Genomic DNA, 16,165 nt, shown 5'->3' with positions numbered 1-16,165 from the left:
TAAACAAGTCAATAGATTGGAAATTTGTCTACTTAGCAGCGTCGAATACTTTATCAATTTTGAATAGGTCACTGTAGAAAAAAAATGTCCAACTGTTGCAATGGTGAACAAAATTATCACCGATTGCCTGCAAAAAGCACTTTCCCTAACACAGATTTAAAAATCGAATTTGATGCGGTACTCATTAGAGTGATGTAAAATTTGAAATTTTCGCTCCACTGTGCTCAAACGGTTCCAAATTGGATCCTGATTAGCCTCCCAAAATTTGAACTTATAGTAAGAAACTGACTACCTCAAAATTCACCAATTTACTCTGCTTGAGAAAATAATAGCTGCGCTTGATGAAAATTTTCTCAACTACAACTTTGTTTAAGACCACTTTTCCATTACATGTAAGGAACATAAGTTATTAATGATTCCAGTCACTGATGTCTTATGATTATGCTCAATCAACTGTTCAGCAGGCAACATTCGCGATTCTGGGGCGTTGAATAGGTCACAAAAATCATGGCTACTATGTCAGACTGCAGAATACAGTGTTGCCCACAGAACAGCTGCTTGATCATGCCATAAGATTATCAATCTCTTAATCAATTAATAACAATTTAATTTGACGTTTGGCTGAAAAACGATGGTCTGCAAAGTTGTAGCTGATAAATTTTCCCATTACAATAGCGATAGAACATGTTAACAGTACAGTATGAAAAAAGACTAGAAGACAGTGAACAAAAAGTTTGGGTTTCCCATAGTAATTTCCATATAAACTTCAAATGGTTTGTGCCAAGTCAGTTTCTTACCAAATGCGTATAAATTTTGGGAGACTAATCAGAATCCGGTTTGGAACAGTTTGAGTACTGTGGAGCGAAGATTTCAAATTTTGCATCAGTCTACTGTCCATAAAAGCATAACTGTCCCATATGAATAGGAAATCAAGCAAAGATGGGACAATTATGTGAGTATCGGCAGTCTAATACTTATTCAATCAACGTGTGTGGTGGTGTCCGGTCGTCGGTGTCAGCAGCAGCAGCAGTGCTTTTGAATATTGTTCTCCAGTACACAACGAAAGGCAGCCTGTAAGCAGCGAGCTGCAAAGTCCACATGAGCATCCATAGAAGAAGGAAGAAGCCACACTTCTATGGATCGAAATCAGTTTCTTCGTGAGTCGCTGTGCCAAGCGCGTCACCCTTGCTCCAAACAACATACAGCTCGCCAGCCTCATCTGTGTTGAACACTCTAATACAGGGCTGGTAGTGCTGATGCGATATAATAGTAGTGACTTTAGTGACTAAAATGACGGAAATAGTGACCAAATAGTGACTTCTAAATACTAAATAAGTAACCATTTATATGGTTACTTAGAAATTCAAATACGGTTTGATATTTAAATAAACTTTTTATGTCATGGAACTTAAAATCAAATTTCACAAATTGCTCTAATGTAATCGAATCTCACAACGGAATCTCCTGTGAAGAGCATTTGAAGTGATTTGAATAATTTACTTTTGCTTACGTTATACATGATGACTAGCAAATCGTAATTCCCATTTTTTTATGATCTTGAATTTGATTATGCGTTCGAAATCTTTGAAATTTTGATATATCTAGGTAGATAACTTTGATAATTCGCTAAAAACTTTTCACGAATTTGTTCAGAATGATCTCAAGAACGTTTTTAGAATTATATAACTCCCCTTCTTTTAAACTTAGAGGAAAATAAGCTTTTACAAAAATAATATTACATTCTTGAAATTCTTTGCAGAACATTCAACAAAATTCTTGGAAATAGATTATTTTCGTAGTTGGAATTGCTTAACATCAAATAGGGGAAATGACGGCTTCGGCATGACAGACTATTTTCGGCAACCCAAATTGAAACACTATTTTCACTGGATTTTCTTACGAAAACACTTCGCTGAATGCATGCAAACGATTCTTTATGCTTTCAGCTTCAATTTGACTATATTTTTACCACTGAGAAAAAGCAATCTAGCAGGGTTTTCTTGAAATGAATCACACGCACTACAAATTGTAGCTGATTTCGAGTTGCCGATAATAGAACAGCAGATTTACATGCAGTTCAAATGGAACGGTTGCCGAAGAAAAACTGGTTGCCGACAATACTCGCTCTCACTAGAGAAGATTGGAGCTTTGTAAAAGCGTTTCAAAACAGTTTTTGACAATTCTTTCGACTGAAATTGTTAGAGCAGCTGGCAGCAAAAGATTGTAAACAAACCAATACTGCATATGTGTGCGTTCCATTGAGAAAAAGGCTATAGAAAGAAGGTCGCTGCTTAGGTTGCCGAGAATACGTAAATTCCCCTATCAGAATTAAAGTCGACATTTTATACGATAGATGAGGAGATGACAGTAAAGAGTTAATAGTTCCGGCAGTGTGAAATATGTATATACAAAGTAGAAAGCGAGCAAAGGACAATTTTGAGGAAGGTAAGAATCGGGTAGAGCATCTCCTTTACCAAGCTCATCCGCAATGAGGGATGGTGAGGGGTGTTTCCCCCTGCCACCACTGGCAAAAGGGATGCTCGCCGATTTGCTCATGTACCTCCGATGTGCGGAGAAACAGTTCTATCGATTGTTTCACACTCAAGTCGCCATCTGACGTAAACAACTACCCGATTCGTACCTTCCTCAAAATTGTCCTTTGCTCGCTTTCTACTTTGTATATACAACTTCCACACTGTTGTACTATAACGGAACTATCAACTCTATAATTTAATCTCCTCATCTATCGTATGAAATATCTACTTTAAGTCTGATATTTGACGTTAAGCATCTCCGACTATGTAAATCGTTAAATTCACGCATGAAGTAATAACACATGATTAGTTAAAGTAGATTATTTTAGTTTTTTGTTTATTCTTCTTGGAACTCCCTGAAGGCTCCTTCTATAAATCCATTTTAAATTTATTTGAATTCTCTTTAGAAATTCCATGCAATTGACCTCAGAAATTTAATAAATTTATGCTTAGAATAATCCTGGACTTCTCCCCTGCATTCAATTGGAAATTCAATTCGTATTCTTCTTAGAATTCCCATAGTATTTCCTCAGAATTCTCAAAACAAAATCCATCACAGAATAACTTTGAAAATCTTCTCAGAATTCCTTTGAGATTGAACCCTCAAAATTCTATTCCATTTCAATTATTCTCGGAATTTATTTTGAACTCTTAAGCATTCGCTTGGAAGTATCTTCATAAATCACCCCAGAATTCTTTTAGAACTATTCGTAGAGACCATCAGATCTCCCTTAACCAAAATTTCACAACTAATTTTGAATTCTTATTAGAATTGGACATAAAATCCACATCCAATCATTCTTGTCAGAACTCTCGTTAAAATTCACTCTCAATTATATTGGAGTTATTTCCAAAATTGTTTCGAAGCTGAATTTTGCGTCTCTAATAATTTAAAAAATAATCAAAAGCGACGCTCGTATGTGTTAAGCCAAGTTTAACGATGTAGGTAAACCTGTCTTAAGATTTAAGAGGAGATGAAGAAATCGGTCCTTAGAGCACTTAATTTCAGTTCTCTGATATATCTTGGTGTCATCCCTAGAATCCTTTCAAATTCTCTTAAATTTACTATGGATTTTTTAATGTTCTTATTATCCTTGAAAGACTTTTGAAAATCTATCATTGGCAAATACCTTTAGAACGTTTCCAAGGCTTACAATTTATTTTCTGGTAAAGGAGGTATATTTTCCCCGATTTTTAATCGAAATTGAAAGCATTTCCCAATAGTTTTCCTGGTGTTCTAAAGTTTTGTAATTCACTGGTCACCCTAGTTAAAATTTTGAATTTTTAACAGATATGTATATTTTGTTAAAACTACTGTAGACTTTCTTAGTGCCAAGTACTCAATTTAAACATTTTGTTGGTATTTTTCGAGAGGGACGACTCTATCTACGATGCAAAAAAGATTGTGTTTTGCTGTGACTAGCTGCGCGCACGCTGAGTAGATAGAAAGAATATTGATGACGATTCTGAAGATTTCCTGCAAAAAGATGATGAGGAATGCAAGTAGATGCGACAAATGAAAGAAGATTTTGCGAAGATTGATTCGCTAGTGTGAGATTTGTTGAGCATCTAAACTTGAGATTTAGATGTGTCGCCCCCCTCGGTATTTTTAAATTTCACTATATTTTAAATAGCGAAAAAGTGACTTTAGTGACTATTTTTAGGGAAATAGTGACTTTAGTGACTTTTTGGTGAAAAAGTGACTTTTTAGTGACTGGCTTCAAAATAGTGACCAAGTCACTAAAAAGTGACCTGTTACCAGCCCTGCTAATAGATCAGCATTACTCAACCATCACGACAGAACGGTCCTTTTGAGGACCACCATATATAAATGATGAAGAGTCTTTTTTGGACCTTTTCAAGCTGAAAATTGCATTAGGTCCTAAGTAATATTGATCGATTCTCTTTTGTTAATAACTTGAGCACATAACCGTTTCTTTTTGTGTTTGTTGTAATAGATGCTAGATAAAAGCTTCCTTACTCGATCATTGTGCTGAAAATACCTGGGAATGTCATTACATGGCCGTGGGGATACAAAGGGAAAGTTGACGAAGAGAATCTGTCAATGTTACTGAGGACCTAATGCAAAGTTCAGCTTGATTTGTCAAGGCAATCAACCGAATGTCAGTTCCCATATGTTAAATCTAACATACCATACATTTTTAAGGCAACATTGCGGGTGCAATTTCAGAATCAAAAGTCGGTCGCGGCATGAAAGTGGTCTGATTTTGATCTAGAGATGATGGATTTTAGTTCTGAATACGCAAATGGATAGATATTTTTACTACGAATCTGCTTAAATGAACACTTCGACAGTGAGCATGCATAAGGGCGTAAACGCAATGATCGATTCTCTTCATCGATTTTCTCTCTGCATTGCTACAGCTAAGCGAAACAATTTTCTAGAATTTGTTCAATGCAGAGTTGTAGCAGGTTGTATTGGCTATCAAAAGCAACAGCAAACGCATCGAGAAACGTTAATTCTAGAAACGTTATTTACTAAAGAGAAAATCGACGAAGAAAATCGATCATCGTGTTTACGCCCTTATGCATACTCACAGTCGACTTTATAAATCTTTAATAGGTCACTACTGAAAATAACACAAATGTCCATCTGTTGTGGATCAAATTTATTACCGATTGCCTGCAAACAGCGCATTCCCTAACACAGATTTAAAAATCGAATTCGATCCTGTCTCCCTGGTGGTGTCCGGTGGGTCGTCAGCAGCAGCAGTGCTTTTGGTGCGTGGTGTTGTACACAACGTACAAACGTACACAACGAAAAGCTGCCCGCAAGCAGCGAGCTGCAGCCCACATTCACCGAAGAAGCAGGAAGAAGCCTCACCGCTACTGATCGGGATCCATCTTCGTGAGTCGCTGTGGGCCATCTATGCCAAGCGCGTCACCCTCGTTCCAAACAACTTACAGCTTGCCAGCCTCATCCGTGTTGAAAATCCTAATAGCTCAGCATTACTCAACCATCACGACAAAACGGTCCTTTTCAGGACCACTATAAATTTGATAAAGAGTATTTTTCAAGGTCATCAATCGGATGTCTGTTCCAATATGTTAAAATCTAACATACCATATATTTTTAGGCAACATTCACAGTGCAATTTCAGAAACAAAAGTCGGTCGCGGCATGAAAGTGGTCTGATTTTGGTGTTCTCCAGTACACAGCGAAAGCTTCCCCGCAAGCAGCTAGCAATCAAGGCTGCCCACAACCGCTGATCGGATTCAGTTCCAATCACCGTTGTGTAGTGGTGTCCGGTCGTCGGCATCAGCAGCAGTAATGCTTTCAGCGCGTGTACACAACGAAAGGCTGCCTGCAAGCAGTGAGTTGCAGCCCACATGAGCATCCATAGAAGGAGGATGAAGCCGCACCGCTATTGATCGGAATCAGTAGCTCTTCGTGAGTCGCTGTGGGCCATCTAGGCCAAGCGCGTCACCGTTCCAAACAACATACAGCTCGCAAGCCTTATCTGTGTTGAACACCTTAATAGCTCAGCATTACTCAACCATCACGACATAGCGGTCCTGTCGTGTTGACGGAAAAGTATAAAATCGGTAGTTTTGAACCTTTCGTCTGTGGATCGGTAGGCATCCCAAAAATCGGTAGGACTACCGAAAAATCGGTAGGTATAGCCACCCTGATTTACTCACTGACTGTTTTGTATTTCTTAACATGAGAGGCATTTCAAAATACTAATATAAAATAATTCGCAAGCAGCTAGCTATCAAGGCTGCCCTCAACCACTGGTCGGATTTAGTTGCTCGCCGTAATTCTGTGATGGATGTGTTTTTCCTAATACATATTTCATTTCCACACCACTATTATCTCCAAGAACATCGAAGATAAATTTCTGTAGCATTGTTCTAAACTGGCTTCCAAGCTTCCAACCCATCGGTCCTTTTCAGGACTACAAATGACTGATAAAAGAGTTAACTAAAGAGTAAGAGCTTGTATCCAAGACATACCGTCCAGGATTGACTTGTACTACACGGACATCGACAGAGCACCTCTCAAACAGAACTTTCAAATTGCTTCCGAATTTGTACCTATCGAACTCTGATAACGAGTTAAGAAATCAATTTAATATATAGGGGAAATGTCGACCTAAATGCCCCTAATATGGGCCCATACACAAATTTACCAATCGACCAAATTTTCAATAGCGACCAAAAATATCCATTAGTACCGTCCCAATGACGCGTTCATCTAGATAAAATTGATAAATAGCAGATTTTTAACGATGGGCCTAATCTTAGATCCATAGGCCAACATTAGAGCAATTTTCCCTACTATACTTTTGCTGTGACATCAAAACTACCTTTCGTAATCCTACGTCAAATCTATGGTCGTGTCTTGGATACAACCTCTTACTTTTTCTTTTGTTGAAAATTCATGCTCTATGGAACGTTTTGTCTATTGTAATGACAATATTTTAAATTTACTTAAATGATATTCATACAATAGGATCGATTGTTGGCAATAGATTTTGTTGTGATTTTATATTATTTTATGGTAATTGTATGATTCTTTTTTTTCCGGTTCCTCTTCACAAATTTCGTTTCAGAATTCTTCTGAAATTAATTTTAGATTCTCTCTGAGAACCCATTGCAAATTTCTTCATACTAATCCAGCAATTCACTGATTCACTTAGATTCGTCATTTCAAGTTCTTTTAGTTCGCTTAAATTCTCCTTAGAATTCTTACGCAATCCCCCTCAGAATAGTCTTAAAATTTTGCTCACAATAACATAAGAAAAAATTCTATTGGAGTTCTCCTTAACCCTCCAGCGCCCATAAGGGAACCATTAAAGTAGCCTACTTTCTATTTATGGGAAATTGTTGGTACCACTAAAATATGTTTTTGTAAACCGGTTAATTTTACTGATTCGGTTTAGAACCGGTAAAGGTAATTTTATTGTTATTTCGGGTTATGTAATTTCCTATATTTCATTTTACCGATTCAAATCTCAACCGATAAAGTCTATTCTAAGATAACAAACTAAGATAACATTCACGTTTTACTGAAACGCGTGATCAATTTGTCCCCGGTTTACGGTACGTATTTTAAAGGATCAGTCATATTTTTTTTAATCTCACTTATATTTCCACACATTCCACAGAATTTGGCAAGCCTTCGTGTTTAACAAAAAAAAAACATCCCCCTTCTTTTGTTATAAATGAAATGGGCATGCAGCTAGACAACACAAGGACCATGCTGCTTACGAATTGAAAAATTTTTTGCATCCTCATTCTAATTCACAATCAAATGCTTTAAAGTATAAGAATCCTAATATGTTGGCGTCCAGTATTTTTTTCAAATCTGATATCTTTCAAAACGTCGTATGAAGTCAGAAATCTCACAAAGCTCAAAAATGTACAAATCTGGCCTAACCCAAGGGGGAATCAACTCTGCACACCTCAATCTGTGCCGATAGTTTTCGCTGTGCCGAAGCGTGTCAATCAAGTATCCCATGAGCTTGGCAGTCCTGAAGATTTAATGACTTTTGTGATTGTTTATTTGTGCTTGTGCAAGAAAACGAAGCGTAATAAAAACAAATTTATGCATGCAGCCTAAAATCACTGCTGCAGCACGGAAATTTCACCAGAATAAGCAAACCATATCAAATCTGTTCCAAGAAGACTGATTTTAGCCCTGGTGCCGGTTCCTTAGCTATACTCCGTCGGATGGATTCCGGAAAGCTGGATGTGGTTCTTCATCCGTGACGTTGACTATAGAACAGTACAGCAACGATAACAAGTGCAAGGTGGAGGTGGAACTGTTCAATCGGCTGCAAGCGGAGGACGGCTACATGAAGATTAGCGAGGATTTTGAAGAAAAAAAAAGTTTATCAATTTCCTCGAGGTGAACAACTTCGAGCTGTCGAAGTGGTTCTCGTTGTATGCCAGTCTGAAAATTTTGAAAAATATTTCAGCGAAACAGATAGGGAATCGATTGGACTTGTAGTTGGCCAGTTGGACCGAGAAAAATAGTTAGAGGCTTATGGTCTGAAGATTCCCGAAAACCAGAAAATGGTTCTATGAATATCCCGAAGTCTTACCAATGTTTAAATGTGGTTCGAGACAAACTGCATACAATTTTGAGCAAAGATGAAATATGCAATTTCAAAAGTGATTCTGCTACTTACTGTCCATATTCCTCAATCATATGTAATTATGCTGTTGGATTAAGTCTCCTTCATGGTCATAAATTAGTTCGTAATTTGCGTGCGTTCAAATAAATTTTGGAAAATATAAAATGGCAGCGGTCACAATCAGCAGTGAACAAGGGAATTCCTAGTGCATATTTAAGCTGAAAACTGCTGTTGAGCAATCGCTTGGCAGCTAGCTGTCATTGCCTTTTTGACTTTTCTATTTCAAGTCACACATACACATGTACACAACATTTCAGTTCACCCAGTTTACCGCGAGAGTGATATTTTGAAGAAACTAACCCAGATTCGAACCTGATTCATCAAACTAAAACGGCATTTGATGGGCGAGATTTCAATCCCACCCTAGGAGCAACTTCCTCGAGCCAGTTTTTAATAATGCCTCAAATCAAATTTTCAGTAATGAGCAAGGCCTTACAGTTGACCGATTGGTGGGCGACTAGACTGATGCAAAATTTGAAATTTTCACTCCACAGTGCTCAAACGGTTCCAAATTGGGCCCTAATTAGCCTCCCAAAATTTGAACTCATTTAGTGAGAAACTGACTTGGCACAAACCATTTGAAGTTTATATGGCAATTACTATGGAGAAACCATAATTTCGGTTCATATCTATCTCAAAATTCCCCAGTTCACTCTACTTTAGAAAATAATAGCTGAGCTTGTTCAAAATTTTCTCAGCTACAACTTTGTTGAGGACCACTTTTCGATCAAATGTAAAGAACAAGCATTATTAATGATTCAAGTCACTGATGTCTTATGATTATGCTCAATCAACTGTTCAGCAGGCAACATTGGTGTTTATGGCGCGTAGAATAGAGGACAAAAATCATGGCTACTATGTCACACTGCAGAATACAGTGTTGCCCACAGAACAGCTGCTTGATCATGCCAAAAGATTATCAATCTCTTAAACAATTAATAACTATTTAATTTGACGTTTGGCTGAAAAACGATTTTCTGCAAAGTTGTAGCTGATAAAAATTCCCATAAGAATAGCAATAGAATTTGTTAACAGTACAATATGTAAAAAGGCTAGAAGACAATGATCAAAAAGATTTGTTTTCCCATAGTAATTTCCATATAAACTTCAAATGGTTTGTGCCAAGTCAGTTTCTGACTAAATGAGTTCAAGTTTTGGGAGGCTAATTAGGGCCCAATTTGGAACCGTTTGAGCACTGTGGAGCGAAATTTCACCCATTGCACTGGGCTCCCTGGAAACGAGCTAGTTCAAAAGAAGGATGATGACTGAGATGCATCTGCAAAATGACCGGATCTGGTGACGGGGATGTGCTTGATATGGATATCCCATATGACTGGCAAAAATATACTAGGGAAAACGCAGAGTAAAATGTTAAAATTTCCATCCCGGATGATCCTTGGCAAGACCTTGTAAATGTACCTAAACTCTCGCAGAAAATCATGCTCTGATCCTTCGTTGTACGCTTCGAGAGACAAAATATTTAGCAAAAATGCATTACCCAGCCCCACCCAAGTAACAATTTTGGTTTTATGAGGGTTCTGAAGACCATGATTTAGACTTGTAGAATGAATTAAAACCTCGATAAAACTTGCAATGTTACTAGGGCAGCGTAGTCAAAATTTGTCGAATATACAAACAATTTCCCACTCAATTCCCCGATGATACGTTAATAGACTTCTTCAAAATTTCCTTCACAGGTGGCTTAATATTTATTTGCGTCCCACCTGAAGTTCCATGTCTCCCGGTTTGTTTTTGATTTTCATGATCACAGGATCCAACCAGTTTGTACCATAGGTAGCTTTTGACCAACCGTCAGTCGCCGGAGGCAACCCGCTGTAGCTGTTTTGACTGCCGTATAGACAAGACCCTCTCGACCGGCCATGGTGTGGATGAACTTGATTGAAGTCAAGCCCCACTAAAAGCTGTTCTGGATGAAATCACGAGCCACAGGGATTTTTGCTGTGAATCGGATTGAGCTTCGCTAGATTTAAAGTGATCCACGGTTCAGAGAATGCTTACAGATTTTTTTTCGATCGATCCTCGAAACCGGTTTGTCGTTCTTAAAATCTTGATTGAATCGTTGTTTTACCAGTTTTGTGTATGACAACAAATACTCTCACTAGCTTTACTTTTGAGTAAACAAAGTATTCAACCGAGTAGTCAACCTTAGCTACGATTTGCAAAACGTCTACACATTTAGCAGTGATACCGTTTTATATTATATTGTTTGTGTCCTACTTGTCAAAATGTGCTCTGTCGTGCAGAGTTGATGACCCCTTGATTCAGGTATACCAACAATCAATACGAAACTAACGATTTTAAATTGGCTCACTACTTGACTAGTCTATTGGTCCCAAGCAAACGATTAACGTACCCCATTCTAGTTTAAATTCTAGTAATACACAATGTTTGTTTTGATTCGCTATGAAAGTTTGACAGATAAAATGAGGGGTAAGCGGATTTTCCTATGTTTCGAGGGGTGAATCGATTAGCTTGGGACCGAAGATAGTACCAGAGCTGAGCCAAAAAGTTGACCTCGTTTCTTCGGGACCTTCTAGTCTTAGAGTTACCTCTATGGGTATACCTTGATGTAACGTAACTGTCACTTTTGACTTCCATCACTGATTGCTAGCTAACAACCATTAAATCAAGCAATGTATTAACACAGGGCTGGTAGTGCTGATGCGATATAATAGTAGTGACTTTAGTGACTAAAATTACGGAAATAGTGACCAAATAGTGACTTGTCCAAACTAAATAAGTAATCATTTATATGGTAACTTAGAAATTCAATTACGGTTTGATATTGAAATAAACTTTTTATGTCATGGAACTTAAAATCAAATTTCATAAATTCCTCTAATTCACTCGAATCTCACAACGGAATCTCCTGTGAAGAGCATTTTAAGTGATTTGAATAATTTACTTTTGCTTACGTTATATATGACGACTAGCAAATAGTAATTCCCATTTTTTTATGATCTTGCGTTTCTTTAAAATTGTGATATATCTATGTAAGTAGATGAATTTGATAATTCGCTGAGAACTTTTCACAGGATTTCTTCAAAATGATCTCAAGAACTTTTTTCGAATAATTTCCTTCTCTTGAAATAAGAGGCAAATAAGCTTTTATAAAAATAATACTGCATTCTTGCAATTGTTTGCAGAACAATCATCAAAATTCTTGGAAATATATTATTTTCGTAGTTGGAAATGCTTAACATCAAATATCAGAATTAAAGTGGACATTTTATATGATAGATGAGGAGATGAAATAAAACGTTGATAGTCCCGTTGATAGTACGGCAGTGTAAAATTTGTATTTAGGAAGTAGAAAGCGAACAAAGGACAATTTTGAAGAAGGTACGAATCGGGTAGAGCGTCTCCTTTGCCAAGCTCATCCGTTAATGAGCAATGGTGAGGGGTATTTCTCCCTGCCACCACTGGCAAAAGGGATGATCGCCGATTTGCTCATGTACCTCCGATGTTCGGAAACAGTTATATCGATTATTTCACACTCAAGTACCTTCGTACCTTCCTCAAAATTGTCTTTTGCTCGCTTTCTACTTTGTATATACTATTTTCACACTGCCGTACTATAACGGAACTATCAACTCTATAATTTAATCTCCTCATTTATCGTATAAAATCTCCACTTTAAGTCTGATATTTGACGTTAAGCATATCCAATTATGTATATCGTTAAATTCACGCATGAAGTAATAACACATGATTAGTTAAAGAAGATCATTTTCGATTTTGTTTTGATTCTTCTAGGAACTCCCTGAAGGCTCTTTCAATAAATCCATTTTAAATTTATGTGAATTCACCTTAGAATTTCCATGCAGAATTTTCAGAAATTTCTTCTTAGAATATGGGGGACTTCTTTCCTGCATTCAATTGGAAATTCAATTCATATTCTTCTTAGAATTCCCATAGTATTTCCTCAGAATTCTCAAAACATAAATCCGTCACAGAATAACTTTGAAACACTTCTCAAAATTCCTTTGAGATTGAACCTTCAAAATTCGAGTCCATTGGAATTCTCGGAATTTATTTCGATAAAGAGTTCGGAATTTCGAATTCTCTTGGAATTTCAGAATTAATTTTGAATTGAGGGGGTTTGAAGGAAAGGGGTGTAAGTGACTTTGATCGATTCTCTTCATCGAATTTCTCTTTCGTTAATAAATCAGCTGCAAACACATTCCTTGATTCGCGTGCCATTCTGGATGTTAGATGAGGACCTCCTTTATCAAACTATGTGGCAGAAATAACGCAAAATCTGTTTATAATAATAATAATATAGTAATAGATCAAAGTCACCTACACCCCTTTCCTTCTAACCTCCTCAATTCTTATTAGAATCGGACCTAGAATCCTTATCCAAACTTCATAGAATTCTTCTTAGAACTCTCGTTAAATGCAATCTCAATTATATTGGAATTATTTCCAAAATTGTTTCGGAGCTGAACTTTGCGTCTCTAATAATGTAAACAATAATGTCGCTTTTGATTATTGTTTAAATTATCAGAGACGCTCGTACATGTATATGTTAAGCCAAGTTTAACTATACATATAGGTAAACGTAGCTTAAGATTTAAGCGGAGATGAAGAAATCCGTCCTCAAAGCAATTTATTTTCACGAGACTTTCGTAGTCTGAACTTTGGTATTCTCCTCTGATATATCTTGGTGTCATCCCTAGAATCCTGTAAAATTCTCTTAAAATTTACTTTGGATTTTCTAAATTTCTTAATCATCCATTGAAAATCTATCATTGACAAATACCTTTGGAAAGAGTTCGTTGGAAATGCTAACATGAAGCTTTAGTGTGATGATTTATTAGTTAGAGAATGATCTTTAAAGAGAGTAGGTGAATAGTTCCGTTAGAGTACGGCAGTATGAAAATTGAATAGAAGTTGAAAATGAGCGAAGGGCCATTAATGCGACAGTTTTTTGAAGATAGACGCACATCTTTTGCCTAACCCGTACGATGTACGCGGAGACTTGAAGTATGTCTCCAAGTCAACTGCCGTACTCTAACGGAACTATCCACCTACCCTCTTCTAAAGATCATTCTCTAGCTAATAAATCATCACACTAAAGCTTCATGTTAGCATTTCCAACCAACTCTGAAAATCGCAAACTTCGCGTATGAAGTAACATAAAAACACTTTGAATGGACCTTTGGAAAGTTTTCAAGGTTTAAAATTTATTTTCGGGGAAAGGAGGTATATTTTCTCCGATTTTCAATCGAAATTGAAGGCATTTCCGAATAGTTTTCCTGGTGCTCTAAAGTTTTGCGGTTCACTTTCCACACTGGTTAAAATTTTAAATTTTTTAACGGATATGTATATTTTGTTAAAACTACTGTAGACTTTCTAAGCGCCAAGTACTCAGTTTAAACATTTTGTTGATATTTTTAAATTTCACTCTATTTTAGTAGTGAAAAAGTGACTTTAGTGACTATTTTTTTTTTTGACTATTTTTAATGGAATAATTGAACTATTATTGGTGAGATATCGGCGGTGGAAGTCAAAAGTAACAGTTACTTTATATTGAGGTATACCTGTATTGTTAGACAAATATGATCTCGGCACTGCTATTTATCACCACACTTTAACTACTCTTGCAGGGTAATAGACGAAGTATTGGCTGCAGGAGAGATCCGAGCAAAGTCACCCTATAGGACGACTTGGGATACGATTATCTAGTCCGATGGATTTATTAAATTCATCCTGAAGTGAAGATCAGCGACTGTCAACAAAGTGCGAAACCTTAGCAACTATTGGAAAATCGTCAGCAAAAAACAGTGATGCCGTTTAATAATATATTCTGTGCCATTCTTGTCATTCTTTGTGAGTGCCAAGTAGTGTGCCGTGATGTGTTTCGGCACAGTGTGCAGAATTGATTACCCCTTAACATCTAGAAAATTGTCTCATGAGCCAAACATTTCCTTTAGAATCAATTCTCGTCCCAAATTTAGTTGCAGAATCCTTCTGAAATAAATTTGAGATTCTCTCTGGGAACCCCTTGAAATTTTCTTCATACCAATCTAGAAATTCTTTGCAGAGCACTCGAAAAAAAATCATGAAATTCGTCCTTAGATTCTTTCAGATTTTTTATTCTCTTTTAGAATTCACTGAAACTTCTTTCCAGTTATTTTAATTCGCTTGAATTCTCCTTTGAATGTTCATGCAATTCCCCTCAGAATTGTGAACAAAACGTGAACAATTTGCCCCCGGTTAACGGTACGTGTTTTTAAGGATCAGTCATATTGTTTTGAATCTCACTTATATTTCCACACTTTCCTCAGAATTTGGCAAGCCCTCGTGTTTAACAAAAAAAACATACATTCCCCTTCTTAAATTCTAAATGAGGTGGACTTGCAGCTAGACAACACAAGGACCATGCTGCTTACGAATTGAAAAAAAGGGGTTCGCATCAATCGAGACATGATCGCTCGCTTACGATTCCATTTTCTCAACCCTTTTTAATATTGCAAACAAAAACACACATACCTATCGACTGGAATGAGTTTCCGTTTTAAAACACGAATGATATATCCTTGTGTACGAAATCACTGTTTCTGTGACCACTTTTCCCCCTACAGAACACTATTGTTCTTCTCCGGAAATCCCGTTTTTCTTTCGGCTACCACCTTCTTCTCTTCCAGTACGTCTGCTAGAACTCCACTTTCAGTACACTGACTGGTCTTAATAAGTTATCACAAAATTCTTCAATTTGCACAAATAACTATTCACTGGAACTTAATCCTCACTTAGATTCTTAGACAAACAATCCGTCTGTTGGAATCACACGCGATCACATTCGCGCGCGTGCTATAAAAGAACTTCGCGCCAAACGACCGCCGTGTGGTCGTCGTTGCTGTTTACTCTGCGAGCGACCGTATTCGAATGGATGGCGTTGCTCCATAGAACCTCAACGGTAGGCCTTTCCGTCGTCCGTCTTCCTCGTGTGCAACGCAAAGGCTATTTAGAATGAATGAACTTCCTATACTCGGTTTCGCGCGTTCGACCGATTCGAGCAGTCTCGGGTAGATGGTTGAAGACTGTCGCTGCTGGATGGATGGGGAGGTAGGTGCTCAATTTGCGTTGGTTCATTCGATGGTGACGACAGCTATGGTTATCAGTGTTGGCCGATTATTTAGGTGGGTAGGCGGTAGGAATGTGAAGTTGACGCCGGCTCGGTCCAACTCACGTGCCGGTCGATGTTGTTTGGCTTTTTGTGCAGTTCACTGAGAGTTGGGAGCAAGAGAGTGAGATATGGCACGAGTAGGAGAATGATTTACCACCGGTGGCCACACTACAGTACAATGTGGAATATTTGAAGATGGCGAGCTCGTTCGAGCAGTTTAAAGTTTCGTTTGTTGTGCTTTAATTTATTAACGACTATCCTAATGCGTATGCTTATAATGAATATACATTTGTGCAAGAGATGCAATATGG

General features: G+C 37.4%; 1 protein-coding gene across 1 annotated transcript in view; it reads right to left on the bottom strand.

The window, feature by feature from the left end:
- LOC135710803 (large neutral amino acids transporter small subunit 1) overlaps positions 1–15,595 on the bottom strand; it is a 73,100-nt gene extending 57,505 nt beyond the window's left edge. The window contains exon 1 of the mRNA XM_065233491.1: positions 15,218–15,595. The gene's annotated coding sequence lies outside the window, so the exon portion shown is untranslated. The remainder of the gene's footprint in view (positions 1–15,217) is intronic.
- Between the last annotated feature and the right edge of the window lie 570 nt (positions 15,596–16,165).

The sequence above is a fragment of the Ochlerotatus camptorhynchus genome, unplaced genomic scaffold (assembly GCF_037179485.1).
Source record: "Ochlerotatus camptorhynchus isolate MF236.1 unplaced genomic scaffold, CSIRO-AGI_Acam_v1.1 ptg000402l, whole genome shotgun sequence".
Classification (NCBI taxonomy): Eukaryota; Metazoa; Arthropoda; class Insecta; order Diptera; family Culicidae; genus Ochlerotatus; species Ochlerotatus camptorhynchus.
Note: the sequence above shows the minus strand (reverse complement) of the source record. Positions and strands in the feature narration are given on the sequence as shown.